The 14650-nt window shown below is 39.2% G+C and overlaps 1 protein-coding gene and 3 non-coding genes across 4 annotated transcripts in view; 1 reads left to right on the top strand and 3 right to left on the bottom strand.

The window, feature by feature from the left end:
• Positions 1-14650, top strand: part of LOC143238261 (uncharacterized) — a 76724-nt gene that overhangs the window by 17070 nt on the left and 45004 nt on the right. The window lies entirely within an intron of this gene.
• Positions 5161-5233, bottom strand: TRNAV-AAC (transfer RNA valine (anticodon AAC)). The gene has a single exon. It is a non-coding gene; the product is annotated as a tRNA-Val (tRNA).
• On the bottom strand, positions 7093-7165 carry TRNAV-UAC (transfer RNA valine (anticodon UAC)). The gene has a single exon. It is a non-coding gene; the product is annotated as a tRNA-Val (tRNA).
• Positions 12887-12959, bottom strand: TRNAV-UAC (transfer RNA valine (anticodon UAC)). The gene has a single exon. It is a non-coding gene; the product is annotated as a tRNA-Val (tRNA).

The raw sequence follows: 14650 nt of genomic DNA, 5'->3' as shown, positions 1-14650 counted from the left end.
GATCTATGATAATGAAGATATATATGTCTCCGTACACGCACTTTAAACATGGAAATTAAATGAATGACGCGATTTCGTGCCAAAGAAACTGAACGAGCAGAACATATAACCTGACGTGCCAAACTTGTAATTAAACGGAATATGTTCCAGCATCTCCTGGGTAACGAAGGATGAGATCCCACTAAGAGGCATCTCCTCCATACCCAGTTTGATATGGGACATCCAAAATAAAATGCCAATAATTTATATACATATGACCACAAGGGCTGTACAAAAGGACATTGGAAAAACAGATGGTCTATGGTTTCCGGCGCCTGGGAACAGAAAGTGCACAACCCTGTGGGATGTCTGTCCATATGTATCAGCTTGACATTAGTGGTAATCGCCCGCAACCAGAGTAAATAATCCACATCACAAACAAAAAACCCACAAAAGAAGAATAAGCGTTTTTTACGAATGCGTTTCCAGTCTCCAGGAGGAACAATATCCCCCCAGTAGAAGGGAGCAGGGAAATTAGTAGCGAGTGAAAACTGTAAATATCCCACCAGTTGCCGCACAGATAAACCTTGAAAATGAACTCGATTATCGGAGTGGTCCAGAAAATATAAATCCACAACACATGTGGACGACGGAAGAGGAGCCGGCTGGGTGGACAAAATCGGCAACCAGTCCACAGGCAACGCCTCCTTGAGCATATGAAAATGTGAAAAATTGTGCGGGCATTGGCCAACGGGTCAGCGTCCGTACACATTTCAATCACTGCCCCCACCGGAAGAAAAGCAGGGAGCACCTCGTACATTAAATGGCGGACCTGAACCAAACCTGCGTTAATAAATTCAGGAAAATGAAATGTTCGGTGGCGAACATCAACAATAGCCGGATTGAAAACAAAGGTTCATCAAAATTTGTGGGGAAAGAGGAGCTGGGACAATCCCTTTATCCCCAAGAAGAACCTTCCAGGCATGAAACATTTCCTGAATATAGAAAGGTAACGATTTCACAAAACGTGGCAAAATACGGCATTGAAGAATCCGAAAGCCCAAAGAGAGATTACCATAACAAGAAAAAATCCAGAAAGAAGTTGTCGCAAGGTGGAAGGACAAGAAGCATCCAAACAACGCTGCAACAACTTCAAACGGAATGCGAGTTTACGAGTGTTAACATCAACCAAGTTGATACCTCCACAATCATAACTCCGAATCAGAATACCGTATGCCACTTTATGTATACCTCCCCGCCAAATAAAATCCAGTATACATTTGCGAAATCGAGCCTCAAACTGTCTTGGCAACGGGAGTATATTCAACGGGTACCATAACACCGATGCCACCAAGGAGTTCACCACAAGAGATTTACCCTTTAGCGACAAAGAACGAAATCGCCACGACACCAAGACACGAGATACCCTGCGCAATACACCCTGCCACGTATCTTGCAGCATGACATCGAAATTAGAGTGGAAAACTATTCCCAAAATCCGAATAGGATCCTGGGAAATTCTCAACTCACCAAGGACGAAGTCTGCAGAAGAGGCCAAACACCCAACCCACAAACCCTGACTCTTGGTCCAGTTGATCTTCCCACCAGTAGCTTTGCCAAAAGTTCGGCAGACATCCAACACATGCGGCAAAGATTCGGCGTCTCGTAAGGTTAAGGTGGTATCATCAGCATGCTGATAAGTAAGTGAAGGCGTGGTGAGTAGCACATCACCACCAATACCAGTAATATGTACATTATGGACTAACATATTTCGTAACGGTTCGACACTGAGAACGTAAAGTAGAGCAGACATTGGGCATCCTTGACGAATACCCCGAGTAATAGCAAAATCATTAGTGAGAAATCCATTAAACTTTACACAACTAGAAATAGAAGTATAGCAAAGACGAACCCAATGAACAAAAGTAGAACCAAAACCCATACGCAGAAGAAGTTGAAATAGATAGTCATAGGCCACCCGATCAAAGGCTTGCATCTGATCGAGCTTCAAAAAGATTCCACCCTGGCCGGTACGTGCTAAAGATTGCAATAGCAAAACGAGTGTTAACGGAGTATCAGCAACGTCCCGTCCAGGTATACACCCGATTGGTCATCTGAAACTAAACTGGAGATCACAGACGAAAGGCGACGAGCCAGCACTTTGGCCAAAAGCTTATAGTCAGTACAAAGCAATGTCAAAGGCCGGCTGTTAGCCGCCAACCGTCGATCCCCGCCTTTCGGGATAGGAACAATTACCCCAGAACACATTGTACGGAGCAACTGTGGAGAGTGGAACAGTTGAGACAAGACAGATAAAAGTCGTCAACAAAAAGAGAGAGAAAATATTTGAAAAATTCGGAGGTAAAACCATCCAAACCAGGAGATTTGCCCAGCGGTAAACTGTCTAAAGCAGCGATAACTTCCGGAACCGTGAATGGAGCATCACAAATATTAGCTTGTTCACTGGAAAGAGTTCGATCAACAAATGAGAGAACTAAATCTATGTCTGCCTGCAGAACGATATCCTTAGAGTACAGTGCGGAATAATACTGATGTAAAACAGCAGCGATATCTTCCACACCGGACACCTCCACACCCCTATCAGTGAGCATGGATCGAAACTCAATTCTGCTTTGACGGACCTTTTCCATACGAAGAAAGTAAGACGTAGATCTCTCACCCTCCTCAAACCAACGAATATGAGATCGAATCCTCGCCCCTCTATGGTATCGTGATCCAAAGTCTCCAATGCATCTTCAAGTTCATACAATTTGACCTTAGACCTACCAGGGAAACGGGACAGTTTTCGAAGCTCACGATTGATGGACGACTCAAGCTGACATTTGCGAGAACGGGATGCCCGCGCACGAAGAATCGAATAACGCTCGGTAAGTAAACGGAACGCGCATTTCAATTGTTCATACCACTTAATTTTATCAGTCCCATAGACTGACCAACTACGACTTCTGGCGATCAACAGCTTAATGGCTTTCACATATTCGGCATCCCTCAATAACTGGTTATTGAAGTGCCAGAAATTAGGACCTCTGACAATTGGTCGCAGAGTAAGGTCGAAGCCCAATAAAGCGTGATCTGTAGCAGGAAACCACAACGTACGGAAACGTTGGACAGTCCCCTGCAAGGTAGAAGAAAGCAAAACCCTGTCAATACGAGACGACATCATCTCACCATTAACAAAACGCTTCCATGTGAAACCAGGTGTAGTCGGCGATATGAGTGAATGCGCATCAAGCAAATCAAACCTATTAAGAAACTGGACAAAGCCGAACGGCTGGCGTCACGGTAGAAACGGACCGGAAATCGATCGCGTGCCACATCCACCACACAATTAAAATCTCCCACAACAAGCAATCCCGTGCAACCATCCAAACAATACTCCAAGTTTTGGAAAAATTCCGTCGCTCGGAGATATCGCGAGGAGCGTACACAGATGATAACAGATAAGACAAAGACTCGAAACTGAATTTGACTGTCAGAACCCTACCCACCCCATCAGAAGAAACGAATGTAACATTATCACACAAAAACTGCTGTACCAAGATGGCAACCCCTTGTCGGCCAGAAGTAGAATTATTAAAAAAAAACTACACCTGGCCAAAATTTCAGAACGACATCATGAAAATCATCAGTAAAAAACGTTTCCTGTAAACAAACAACATCAAAATTAGTAACAAAGTAATCCAGATAATAAGCCAGCTTACTAACATTACGCAACCCATTACAATTCAAAACTCCCACCCTTAGTAAATGTACCATGCTAAAGAGAAAGTAAAGGTACAAGAATTGAAAGGAAACTGTCACAAACACAAAAATAACAAGAATAAATGTAAAGATCTAAGCAAATATGCACAAAGTTAAAATAACAATAAATGACAGTCTTACACGAACTGAAACAAACAAACTGTCACAAAAAACACATTTAAGGCTGCGACACCGCCTTCGCCTTCGCCCGAGATATCCGTAGTATTGGCACGTCCGACACCCGTTTTCGTCCACTGCCCTTCTTAGAAGTGTCACCAGGAGACATTGCCACCACACTAGCATACCTCAACGACGAGGAAGAGGCACCTCCACATCGCCGGCGGTACTCACACCACTAACCGGAAGTGGCGGGAAGTGACGATCAAAATTGCGTCCTGCAGCAGGGGTGACTACTTGCCCGTTCCCTGGCCCCACCAGAAACCGTCGATCGTCGGGCAGAAACATCGTCCACCACCCGATGGGTAGCTGCAGCCTCCTTTGAAAGGGGAACCTCCGAATCAACGCGTGGACAAACAGAAATGGTGTCAACATCATGAGGCACTGCACGAGAGGGAGCAGCCGTGTCTACTTCAGCGGCGTCACGAGAAGTAGTAGGCGTGGCCACTTCAGCGTCGTCACTAGAGGAAGTTCGAGGAACAACAAGCTTGGGACAACGTTGACGGACGTGACCCTGCATATGACAATGTCGGCATATAAACTGGGGCAATCGCGATATAGATGATCCGCCCCAAACATAAATTACATACTTTTGACTGGCGATCATGCTTCACTTTTACCATTACCGCCTTGCCCAAAGGATCAAAAACTTTACTACGTACGGCAAAGAGATACACTTCTCACTAAAACACACACGAACATGGCGTATACCTAAGTATATGCCCTGGTCCCTCTTCCACACAATAGGGCTTTTCACTTCACAATCATAATCTTTAAGTTTATTTAGTATAATATCATCGTCGATATATTCGGGTACGTCCATAAATGACACAGTAATAGTACGTTTAGTGACACCATTAGCCGAACAGTGCACACCATTTACAGTTAGACCAGCATCTATAGCCAGGTCCACATCGGCGGGAAGAACAAAAGTTACCTCATATCCACCCGGGCGAGGAACTACAGCAGTGACCGAAGCAGCACCAAACGTAGAAATAACAGAATGGATAACGTCCCCATGGCTTGAATTAGTCGTTTCCACAAAAAACTGTACGACGCATAACTTCCATGACCTTCTTGGTTGATGAAGACATCGTCAAACAACTTGGAAAAAAAAAAATCTGGCAAAAAAAAAACTACACGCTCACTAAGCTTAGCTGTTAAATTTACACTAAGGCAATGAGAGCTCAAAAAACACGTCTGTACTCGATGACGAGAACCGGCGCTTTCCAATAAATAATATGTGCCTGCCAGGGATCGAACCTGGGACCTTCCGCGTGTTAAGCGGATGTGATAACCACTACACTACAAGCACGTCACTTCCTGTTTTTTTCCTTTTACTGTTTTCAAAATTAATCATTAACGTTTCAAAATATCTCATTTCGCAAACTAAACAAACACAAATATAATGACAGCTTTACATATAACCGTAAATAAAATAACACTCTTCCTTGTCTACCAAAGCCAAAAGTAATTTGATAATGTGCTAACGTGTCTTCAAACGACATCATCGAGCCTACAGTATTCAACGTTTTCACACCTCGCTCAATTGCCTTTAAACGTGCAATTTAATTTACTCATTCTTTTCTCTTTCTAGCAGAAACTGAACAGAAGAATTTCATAACTTTAATTTTTTTATCACAATTATTACACGAAAACGTAATAAGCGATTTAATACGTCTTTTAAATCCTTCAATATGCTTATGGATCCTCCGAAAAATATTTCATATTTCTTATCTTGCGACCAATTAGATGATCGCACTCTGGCTGATGTCTCGTTCTCGCACACAACTTCTTCAAGGTGTTCAATACGACAAAGTTTCATGGTGACTTTCAAGCTCCTAAAATGATAATTTTGTAAAGGCCCTCTTGTTTTAACAGTACGTTGACAGTCGCGGGTTGTAGGATATCACATCGGTGGGAAAACGTCTAATGTGCAGAAGAGGTCTCATCTGTTTTGAAAACACTCTTTTCAAAACCATCTACTCTTGGCGACTAACGTCGTCTCTCAAGGTTATATATCGTTGTTCTCGTTGAAAATGACTTTACCAAAACATAGAATCTTGTTCAACAAAAACGTTTACAAGAACCAGCTGCACCTGGAAGCAGGAAACACTTCAGAATAATGTATATTCTGCTGTCGTGGCATCGTAATTTCCTCGTACCTATTTAATCTTCACTATATTCAAGTGAAACAAATACAATTTTTAAATAAGTACGTAAAAGAGGAGATTCGATAACAACAATAAGATATTAAGCACGGCAAAAAGCCTTTACTAAGTGAAGACATTCTGGAAAAATAAAGAAATCAGACAAAAATTGATAAACAGAACAAGAAGTCTTGAAGAAAACAATGATCTCTAAAGGCGGTCGCTTCTCTTCCCTGTAAGAGTGGTAAGACATGGCGGTTAGGACCTTTGAGTCGCTATCTGTGGTTCGTTTATTTCCAATTCCAATCAAATAACATGTATGCATTGTCAGACGTAGGGGAAGTTACGATATTATCGCCAATTCCACCGATCGGTAAAAATAAAGTACATCAAACAGTCGGTGGTGAACGACTTTGAAGAATTGCCTTAACTCTTGTCCGTCACTAGTAAGTTGCAGATGATAACTCGCATATCCATGCAATAGTTCTAACCGCTATTTAAAACAAAAGGTTAAAGAACGAAACATATAGGTTGATTAGCTGTCACAGCTAGAATAGTTGTTCTCAACAAACACTGACGGAGTCGTGATCTTTAAACATTACCTGTACAACTAAGAAGGTACGTTACCTAAACTTAAAATAAGGTCGCGTGAATCGACGTTCCACACTCTTCACGCATTTGAAATAGAAAAAAACATAAATGAACCCTTTCCATGGAACAGGAGTTCTAAATTGCTGGTCAGATTCTTCGTCGAATGTTATATGATTACACGAAGGCCTATTGAAAACGTGAAATTTCGCAGCCGTGCACGCATTATATCCAAAACCAATAGCGATTCTTTTTCGGTTTATTAAACAACATTTATACGAATTTCGGAAGGTGGTTACAAGAAAAGGAAAAAAGTGTGTAAATCCTGTGACATCTCAGAACCGTCTCACGCTCTGACACTGAATTTATGATGAAAATTTCGTTCCACGTTCTTACCAACTGAATTAAAGGAAACAAACGATTTAAATAATAAATATGTGCCTGCCAGGGTTCGAACCTGGGACCTTCCGCGTGTAAAGCGGATGTGATAACCACTACACCACAAGCACGTCACTTCCTGTTTTCTTCCTTTTACTGTTTTCAAAATTAATCATTAACGTTTCAAATATCTCATTTCGCAAACTAAACAAACACAAATATAATGACAGCTTTACATATAACCGTAAATAAAATAACACTCTTCCTTGTCTACCAAAGCCAAAAGTAATTTCATAATGTGCTAACGTGTCTTCAAACGACATCATCGAGCCTACAGTATTCAACGTTTTCACACCTCTCTCAATTGCCTTTAAACGTGCAATTTAATTTACTCATTCTTTTCTCTTTCTAGTAGAAACTGAACAGAAGAATTTCATAACTTTAATTTTTTTATCACAATTATTACACGAAAACGTAATAAGCGATTTAATACGTCTTTTAAATCCTTCAATATGCTTATGGATCCTCCGAAAAATATTTCATATTTCTTATCTTGCGACCAATTAGATGATCGCACTCTGGCTGATGTCTCGTTCTCGCACACAACTTCTTCAAGGTGTTCAATACGACAAAGTTTCATGGTGACTTTCAAGCTCCTAAAATGATAATTTTGTAAAGGCGCTCTTGTTTTAACAGTACGTTGACAGTCGCGGGTTGTAGGATATCACATCGGTGGGAAAACGTCTAATGTGCAGAAGAGGTCTCATCTGTTTTGAAAACACTCTCTTCAAAACCATCTACTCTTGGCGACTAACGTCGTCTCTCAAGGTTATATATCGTTGTTCTCGTTGAAAATGACTTTACCAAAACATAGAATCTTGTTCAACAAAAACGTTTACAAGAACCAGCTGCACCTGGAAGCAGGAAACACTTCAGAATAATGTATATTCTGCTGTCGTGGCATCGTAATTTCCTCGTACCTATTTAATCTTCACTATATTCAAGTGAAAGAAATACAATTTTTAAATAAGTACGTAAAAGAGGAGATTCGATAACAACAATAAGATATTAAGCACGGCAAAAAGCCTTTACTAAGTGAAGACATTCTGGAAAAATAAAGAAATCAGACAAAAATTGATAAACAGAACAAGTAGTCTTCAAGAAAACAATGATCTCTATAGGCGGTCGCTTCTCTTCCCTGTAAGAGTGGCAAGACATGGCGGTTAGGACCTTTGAGTCGCTATCTGTGGTTCGTTTATTTCCAATTCCAATCAAATAACATGTATGCATTGTCAGACGTAGGGGAAGTTACGATATTATCGCCAATTCCACCGATCGGTAAAAATAAAGTACATCAAACAGTCGGTGGTGAACGACTTTGAAGAATTGCCTTAACTCTTTTCCGTCACTAGTAAGTTGCAGATGATAACTCGCATATCCATGCAATAGTTCTAACCGCTATTTAAAACAAAAGGTTAAAGAACGAAACATATAGGTTGATTAGCTGTCACAGCTTGAATAGTTGTTCTCAACAAACACTGACGGAGTCGTGATCTTTAAACATTACCTGTACAACTAAGAAGGTACGTTACCTAAACTTAAAATAAGGTCGCGTGAATCGACATTTCAAACTCTTCACGCATTTGAAATAGAAAAAAAACATAGAGGAACCCTTTCCATGGAACAGGAGTTCTAAATTGCTGGTCAGATTCTTCGTCGAATGTTATATGATTACACGAAGGCCTATTGAAAACGTGAAATTTCGCAGCCGTGCACGCATTATATCCAAAACCAATAGCGATTCTTTTTCGGTTTATTAAACAACATTTATACGAATTTTGGAAGGTGGTTACAAGAAAAGGAAAAAACTGTGTAAATCCTGTGACATCTCAGAACCGTCTCACGCTCTGACAGTGAATTTATGATATAAATTTAGTTCCACGTTCTTATCAACTGAATTAAAGGAAACAAACGATTTAAATAATAAATATGTGCCTGCCAGGGTCGAAACTGGGACCTTCCGCATATAAAGCGGATGTGACAACCACTACACCACAAGCACGTCACTTCCTGTTTTCTTCCTTTTACTCTTTTCAAAATTAATCATTAACGTTTCAAAATATCTCATTTCGCAAACTAAACAAACACAAATATAATGACAGCTTTACATATAACCGTAAATAAAATAACACTCTTCCTTGTCTACCAAAGCCAAAAGTAATTTCATAATGTGCTAACGTGTCTTCAAACGACATCATCGAGCCTACAGTATTCAACGTTTTCACCCTCGCTCAATTGCCTTTAAACGTGCAATTTAATTTACTCATTCTTTTCTCTTTCTAGTAGAAACTGAACAGAAGAATTTCATAACTTTAATTTTTTTATCACAATTATTACACGAAAACGTAATAAGCGATTTAATACGTCTTTAAATCCTTCAATATGCTTATGGATTCCTCCGAAAAATATTTCATATTTCTTATCTTGCGACCAATTAGATGATCGCACTCTGGCTGATGTCTCGTTCTCGCACACAACTTCTTCAAGGTGTTCAATACGACAAAGTTTCATGGTGACTCTCAAGCTCCTAAAATGATAATTTTGTAAAGGCGCTCTTGTTTTAACAGTACGTTGACAGTCGCGGGTTGTAGGATATCACATCGGTGGGAAAACGTCTAATGTGCAGAAGAGGTCTCATCTGTTTTGAAAACACTCTCTTCAAAAACCATCTACTCTTGGCGACTAACGTCGTCTCTCAAGGTTATATATCGTTGTTCTCGTTGAAAATGACTTTACCAAAACATAGAATCTTGTTCAACAAAAACGTTTACAAGAACCAGCTGCACCTGGAAGCAGGAAACACTTCAGAATAATGTATATTCTGCTGTCGTGGCATCGTAATTTCCTCGTACCTATTTAATCTTCACTATATTCAAGTGAAAGAAATACAATTTTTAAATAAGTACGTAAAACAGGAGATTCGATAACAACAATAAGATATTAAGCATCGCAAATAGCCTTTACTAAGTGAAGACATTCTGGAAAAATAAAGAAATCAGACAAAAATTGATAAACAGAACAAGGAGTCTTCAAGAAAACAATGATCTCTATAGGCGGTCGCTTCTCTTCCCTGTAAGAGTGGCAAGACATGGCGTTTAGGACCTTTGAGTCGCTATCTGTGGTTCGTTTATTTCCAATTCCAATCAAATAACATGTATGCATTGTCAGACGTAGGGGAAGTTACGATATTATCGCCAATTCCACCGATCGGTAAAAATAAAGTACATCAAACAGTCGGTGGTGAACGACTTTGAAGAATTGCCTTAACTCTTTTCCGTCACTAGTAAGTTGCAGATGATAACTCGCATATCCATGCAATAGTTCTAACCGCTATTTAAAACAAAAGGTTAAAGAACGAAACATATAGGTTGATTAGCTGTCACAGCTTGAATAGTTGTTCTCAACAAACACTGACGGAGTCGTGATCTTTAAACATTACCTGTACAACTAAGAAGGTACGTTACCTAAACTTAAAATAAGGTCGCGTGAATCGACATTTCAAACTCTTCACGCATTTGAAATAGAAAAAAAACCCATAATGAACCCTTTCCATGGAACAGGAGTTCTAAATTGCTGGTCAGATTCTTCGTCGAATGTTATATGATTACACGAAGGCCTATTGAAAACGTGAAATTTCGCAGCCGTGCACGCATTATATCAAAACCAATAGCGATTCTTTTTCGGTTTATTAAACAACATTTATACGAATTTCGGAAGGTGGTTACAAGAAAAGGAAAAAGTGTGTAAATCCTGTGACATCTCAGAACCGTCTCACGCTCTGACACTGAATTTATGATGAAAATTTCGTTCCACGTTCTTACCAACTGAATTAAAGGAAACAAACGATTTAAATAATAAATATGTGCCTGCCAGGGTCGAAACTGGGACCTTCCGCATATAAAGCGGATGTGACAACCACTACACCACAAGCACGTCACTTCCTGTTTTCTTCCTTTTACTGTTTTCAAAATTAATCATTAACGTTTCAAAATATCTCATTTCGCAAACTAAACAAACACAAATATAATGACAGCTTTACATATAACCGTAAATAAAATAACACTCTTCCTTGTCTACCAAAGCCAAAAGTAATTTGATAATGTGCTAACGTGTCTTCAAACGACATCATCGAGCCTACAGTATTCAACGTTTTCACACCTCGCTCAATTGCCTTTAAACGTGCAATTTAATTTACTCATTCTTTTCTCTTTCTAGTAGAAACTGAACAGAAGAATTTCATAACTTTAATTTTTTTATCACAATTATTACACGAAAACGTAATAAGCGATTTAATACGTCTTTTAAATCCTTCAATATGCTTATGGATCCTGCGAAAAATATTTCATATTTCTTATCTTGCGACCAATTAGATGATCGCACTCTGGCTGATGTCTCGTTCTCGCACACAACTTCTTCAAGGTGTTCAATACGACAAAGTTTCATGGTGACTCTCAAGCTCCTAAAATGATAATTTTGTAAAGGCGCTCTTGTTTTAACAGTACGTTGACAGTCGCGGGTTGTAGGATATCACATCGGTGGGAAAACGTCTAATGTGCAGAAGAGGTCTCATCTGTTTTGAAAACACTCTCTTCAAAAACCATCTACTCTTGGCGACTAACGTCGTCTCTCAAGGTTATATATCGTTGTTCTCGTTGAAAATGACTTTACCAAAACATAGAATCTTGTTCAACAAAAACGTTTACAAGAACCAGCTGCACCTGGAAGCAGGAAACACTTCAGAATAATGTATATTCTGCTGTCGTGGCATCGTAATTTCCTCGTACCTATTTAATCTTCACTATATTCAAGTGAAAGAAATACAATTTTTAAATAAGTACGTAAAACAGGAGATTCGATAACAACAATAAGATATTAAGCATCGCAAATAGCCTTTACTAAGTGAAGACATTCTGGAAAAATAAAGAAATCAGACAAAAATTGATAAACAGAACAAGGAGTCTTCAAGAAAACAATGATCTCTATAGGCGGTCGCTTCTCTTCCCTGTAAGAGTGGCAAGACATGGCGTTTAGGACCTTTGAGTCGCTATCTGTGGTTCGTTTATTTCCAATTCCAATCAAATAACATGTATGCATTGTCAGACGTAGGGGAATTTACGATATTATCGCCAATTCCACCGATCGGTAAAAATAAAGTACATCAAACAGTCGGTGGTGAACGACTTTGAAGAATTGCCTTAACTCTTGTCCGTCACTAGTAAGTTGCAGATGATAACTCGCATATCCATGCAATAGTTCTAACCGCTATTTAAAACAAAAGGTTAAAGAACGAAACATATAGGTTGATTAGCTGTCACAGCTTGAATAGTTGTTCTCAACAAACACTGACGGAGTCGTGATCTTTAAACATTACCTGTACAACTAAGAAGGTACGTTACCTAAACTTAAAATAAGGTCGCGTGAATCGACGTTTCACACTCTTCACGCATTTGAAATAGAAAAAAAACCTCATGGAACCCTTTCCATGGAACAGGAGTTCTAAATTGCTGGTCAGATTCTTCGTCGAATGTTATATGATTACACGAAGGCCTATTGAAAACGTGAAATTTCGCAGCCGTGCACGCATTATATCCAAAACCAATAGCGATTCTTTTTCGGTTTATTAAACAACATTTATACGAATTTCGGAAGGTGGTTACAAGAAAGGAAAAAGTGTGTAAATCCTGTGACATCTCAGAACCGTCTCACGCTCTGACACTGAATTTATGATGAAAATTTCGTTCCACGTTCTTACCAACTGAATTAAAGGAAACAAACGATTTAAATAATAAATATGTGCCTGCCAGGGTTCGAACCTCGGACCTTCCGCGTGTAAAGCGGATGTGATAACCACTACACCACAAGCACGTCACTTCCTGTTTTCTTCCTTTTACTGTTTTCAAAATTAATCATTAACGTTTCAAAATATCTCATTTCGCAAACTAAACAAACACAAATATAATGACAGCTTTACATATAACCGTAAATAAAATAACACTCTTCCTTGTCTACCAAAGCCAAAAGTAATTTGATAATGTGCTAACGTGTCTTCAAACGACATCATCGAGCCTACAGTATTCAACGTTTTCACCCTCGCTCAATTGCCTTTAAACGTGCAATTTAATTTACTCATTCTTTTCTCTTTCTAGTAGAAACTGAACAGAAGAATTTCATAACTTTAATTTTTTTATCACAATTATTACACGAAAACGTAATAAGCGATTTAATACGTCTTTTAAATCCTTCAATATGCTTATGGATTCCTGCGAAAAATATTTCATATTTCTTATCTTGTGACCAATTAGATGATCGCACTCTGGCTGATGTCTCGTTCTCGCACACAACTTCTTCAAGGTGTTCAATACGACAAAGTTTCATGGTGACTTTCAAGCTCCTAAAATGATAATTTTGTAAAGGCGCTCTTGTTTTAACAGTACGTTGACAGTCGCGGGTTGTAGGATATCACATCGGTGGGAAAACGTCTAATGTGCAGAGAGGTCTCATCTGTTTTGAAAACACTCTCTTCAAAACCATCTACTCTTGGCGACTAACGTCGTCTCTCAAGGTTATATATCGTTGTTCTCGTTGAAAATGACTTTACCAAAACATAGAATCTTGTTCAACAAAACGTTTACAAGAACCAGCTGCACCTGGAAGCAGGAAACACTTCAGAATAATGTATATTCTGCTGTCGTGGCATCGTAATTTCCTCGTACCTATTTAATCTTCACTATATTCAAGTGAAAGAAATACAATTTTAAATAAGTACGTAAAACAGGAGATTCGATAACAACAATAAGATATTAAGCATCGCAAATAGCCTTTACTAAGTGAAGACATTCTGGAAAAATAAAGAAATCAGACAAAATTGATAAACAGAACAAGGAGTCTTCAAGAAAACAATGATCTCTATAGGCGGTCGCTTCTCTTCCCTGTAAGAGTGGCAAGACATGGCGTTTAGGACCTTTGAGTCGCTATCTGTGGTTCGTTTATTTCCAATTCCAATCAAATAACATGTATGCATTGTCAGACGTAGAAATTTACGATATTATCGCCAATTCCACCGATCGGTAAAAATAAAGTACATCAAACAGTCGGTGGTGAACGACTTTGAAGAATTGCCTTAACTCTTTTCCGTCACTAGTAAGTTGCAGATGATAACTCGCATATCCATGCAATAGTTCTAACCGCTATTTAAAACAAAAGGTTAAAGAACGAAACATATAGGTTGATTAGCTGTCACAGCTTGAATAGTTGTTCTCAACAAACACTGACGGAGTCGTGATCTTTAAACATTACCTGTACAACTAAGAGGTACGTTACCTAAACTTAAAATAAGGTCGCGTGAATCGACATTTCAAACTCTTCACGCATTTGAAATAGAAAAAAAACATAGAGGAACCCTTTCCATGGAACAGGAGTTCTAAATTGCTGGTCAGATTCTTCGTCGAATGTTATATGATTACACGAAGGCCTATTGAAAACGTGAAATTTCGCAGCCGTGCACGCATTATATCAAAACCAATAGCGATTCTTTTTCGGTTTATTAAACAACATTT

Source organism: Tachypleus tridentatus, chromosome 13 (genome assembly GCF_004210375.1).
Source record: "Tachypleus tridentatus isolate NWPU-2018 chromosome 13, ASM421037v1, whole genome shotgun sequence".
Classification (NCBI taxonomy): domain Eukaryota; kingdom Metazoa; phylum Arthropoda; class Merostomata; order Xiphosura; family Limulidae; genus Tachypleus; species Tachypleus tridentatus.
Note: the sequence above shows the minus strand (reverse complement) of the source record. Positions and strands in the feature narration are given on the sequence as shown.